This window comes from Orycteropus afer, unplaced genomic scaffold, assembly GCF_000298275.1.
Source record: "Orycteropus afer afer isolate SDZICR_OR568_19922 unplaced genomic scaffold, OryAfe1.0 scaffold00006, whole genome shotgun sequence".
NCBI lineage: Eukaryota > Metazoa > Chordata > Mammalia > Tubulidentata > Orycteropodidae > Orycteropus > Orycteropus afer.
In genome coordinates this window covers 20,373,530-20,377,293 of record NW_006921593.1, presented here as the reverse complement: position 1 = coordinate 20,377,293, position 3,764 = coordinate 20,373,530, and positions in this window count along the sequence as shown.

Below are 3,764 nucleotides of genomic sequence, written 5' to 3'. Positions count from 1 at the left end.
GTCTAGCCAGAATGCTCCTTAGAAGTGAAGACTCCAAGCCTTCATCTCACATACATTGGTTGTGTTAACAGGAGGGACCAATCCCTGGAGAAGGACGTCCTACTTGGTCAAGTAGAGGGTCAGTGAGAAAGAGAAAGCCCTCAGCGAGAGAGACTGTTACAGCGGCCGCAACAGCAGGCCCAAACCCGGCAACAACTGCAAGGACAGTGCAGGACCGGACAGTGTTCCGTTCTGTTGTACCTGGGGTCAGAACTGACTCGGTGGTGCTGAACCAGGGAAAATGTATTTATATGAATGAAATCAACCAGGTTTAATAATTTAAATGAAATTAATTGCTATTGGAACTTGAATAGCATTCATCATTAACTGAAATGACATTATTTATTGGTCTCTGGTCTCTTTTGGTTTTCCTGAGAGAGAAATTTGAGTTCTGTCTTCTTTACTGGGTCCCCAGCACTGAGTACAGGGCCTACCCCACAGCAAGCACTCAATGATGCACTGCTTAAAGTGCTCGGCTGCTAACTGAAAGGCTGACAGTTTGAACTCTGTGGGAGAAAGACCCAGTGACGTCCTTCTGTAAATGCTCCAGCTGAGAGAACACCACAGGGTGGCTGCACTCCATCACAGGGGCCAGCATGAGCTGGAGTCAGGTCCATGACACTCAAAAGTGTACACAGGGCAGCTGCACTCCATCACAGGGGTCGGCATGAGCTGGAGTCGGGTCCATGACACACTCAACAACAGTGTATTTATTATGGACAGGAAGATCCATGGCTGTTGCAAACGGTTTGCACAACGACTAGTTGAAAGGTTGATGGTTCAAACCAATCCAGCCTTTGCTTCCAGAAAACTCCATGGGACAATTCATCTCTAACACACGGGGTGCCATGAGTCGGAATTGATGTGAAGGCAGTGAGTTAAGCTGTCATCACAAAGCCCCCTCAAAAGCGTCTCCCAAACTTGAAAGGAGACTTGGTGGTTCAGTGGTTAAGTGCTTGGCTGCTTAGCGAAGGGTCAATGGTTCAAACATACTGGCCACTCCCTGGGAGAAAGATGAGGCAATCTGCTTCAGTGAAGACTGACAGTCTTGGAAACCCTGTAAGGCAGTTCCACTCTGTTCTCCAAGGGCGCTATGAGTTGGAATCAACTCCATACAGTGGGTGTGGTTTGGGCTTTGCTTCCGTGAAGACTGATAGCCTTGGAGACCCTGTGGGCAGTTCTACTCTGTCTTCTAGGAGCGCTGTGGGTTGGAATTGACCTGTCAGCAATGAGTTTTTGGTTTGCTTTAAGGACTAGGAAGCTCTGGTGGCATAGTGCCTAAGGCATTTGACTGGTAACTAGAAAGTTGGTGGTTCAAACCCACCAGCCACTCTGCAGAAGGAAGACTGGACAATCTACTTCCATAAAGATTTACCACCTTGGAAACCCAAAGGGGGTGACTGTGAGTCAGAATCGACTTGATGGCAGTGAGTTTTGTTTGTGTTTTAAGGACTAGAGGACAGAGTCCTGATAGTGTAGTGGTTACAGTGCAATGAGTTGGTTTTTTGGCTTCCTGTCTGGGAGGGCTCCTCTATGGCACCATATTTAATAGCCATTTCTTTAACTTCAGACTTTTACCAGAACCGCAGCATTCGACAAAGCTTCATTACTCCTGGGGTCTGAGAGAGTTTCCATGAATGCTGTCCATTTTTGGCATTGTCGGACCAGAGCGCAGGCAGCGCAGCTGACAAGGGTGACCGTGGGCAGTGGCCCACGCAGGCCACTCGCTCGCTCACTCGCCCGTGCCGATTGCAGCTGCCCATGTGTTTATTTTGGTCCTGGATTTCAAAGGACCATTTCTACCCGCAAGTAAACAAACACAATGGAGCAGCTGTGACCGACAAAAGCCCCCACACAATCATCCCGCTCTTGTACATCTCCTGTGGTTTCAGATTTAATTTTAAGCATTTTGCTTAACTTTTGATTCACCATTGGTACAGAGGGTTGGATGGAAAACCAGTGCCAAGCAGTTCTGCTGCATGTGACAATCACATATGACAATTGAAGACAGTCTCCCACAGTGGACTCGGACGGCTGAGCTTCATCCGTCCGGAATGTCCTGGGACAGCAGGTGAGTGGACCAGGCTGTCAGTGCCTCTGAAGGGAGGAGCAGCCGGGCCACCCTGGGGGGTCTCGGGGGGCCTGGCCCCATGGACTCTCTATGGGAGACTCACTGGGGAGACCATGGCACCCCACCCAAAAGCTCAGCATGGTCTTGGGCAAGGGGCTGTCATTCCCCTGTCCCATCTGCACTCGAAATGCAATGGTGGGCTTCCTAAAGAGGAGAAGATTTCTGTGGCAGTGAAAGGGAAAATGCTCCCAAGAGCTTGTTGGGTCCATGAACACCATTAAACCTCAGACCTGAGCAAAACACTCCTTTCATGAACCGTTCAGGACTTTGGGATGCCTTTCCAACCACAGCCACGTTTTTCTGGAGAGAACTCATGACTTGTGGTGGCTCGACGATACATTTAATGATGGAAACAATGTAAGAGTTTGCAAAACAAATTCCAGAATATTCTTACCTTGGTGAATAAAGGACAGTGATCATGAATTAGTTCTGGTTCCGAGGGTCACATCCCTCACAGTCTGCACAATGGTGGACTCACAATGGGTGGATCCATGTGTGTGTGACCCCATCATGTGTGTAGGACCCCATGTCAGCAGGCAGACCCACACGTGCAACCCCATGTCAGCGGGTGGACCCATGTGTGCAACCCCACATCACATGTGTATGATCCCATGTCAACGAGTGGACAACCTCACATCAGTGTGTGGACCCACATGTGTGATCCCATGTCAATGGGTGGACCCATATGTGTGCAACCCCACATCACATGTGTGTGACCTCACATTAGTGGGGAACCCCCTTGCATTGTGGGTGAAGGTTCCCTGAAGAATTACATTTCCCTTCTCCTCAGTCCCAGGTTCTAGAAGACTGCAAAGTCCTCCACTGCACACTTGGAGTCAGCTTGTTCCAGCCCTGCCCTCATTGGGCTTTAGACCTGGGCACCATTCCCAGGGTTTTCAGAGAAACAAACCAGGACTGATTTTTTTTTTTTTTTTTTTAATGTCCTTCAGTGTAGATTTAGAGTTTTCTTCAGAAAGACCAAACACTTTTCCTACTGGATTTGTGGTAGGTGGTTCATAGTATTCACTGCGCCTGTGAGAAGCCTGGGTGGTGCGGTGGTTAAGTGCTTGGCTGCGAACAGAAAGGTCAGCAGTTCAAACCCACCAGCAGTTCTGTGGGAGAAAGATGAAGCAGTCAACTTCAGTGAAGACTGGCATCTGAAACCCTTCGGGGCACTTGTACTCTGTCCTCTAGGAGCGCTATGAGTCAGAATTAACTCGATGCCGTGGGTTTGATTTGGGCTTTGCTTCCACAAAGATCAGCCCTGGGAATCCTATGAGGCACTTCCACTCTGTCCACGATTGCTGGCATTGACTCGAAAGCAGTGGGCTTGGGTGTTTTTCTGGGGAGGGGCTGTTGTGAGTGAGGGCTCTTGCTCTCCAGTCTCACGTTGGGTGTTAGGAAAGCCCCGAGTGTCGTGTGTTGACCTGGTGTCCCGTGTCCTTGCTGACTATCCTTAGCTCTGATTGGTAGTCGGTTGGGCCCCTGTGCTGCAGAATGCCAGAGGTGCTTACACATCGTATTCTGCATAATTGGTGGCCCTCAGGTGAGTGTCCCTTTGTCATGCTGTGCTACTGGTCTTGCCGACCCCAGC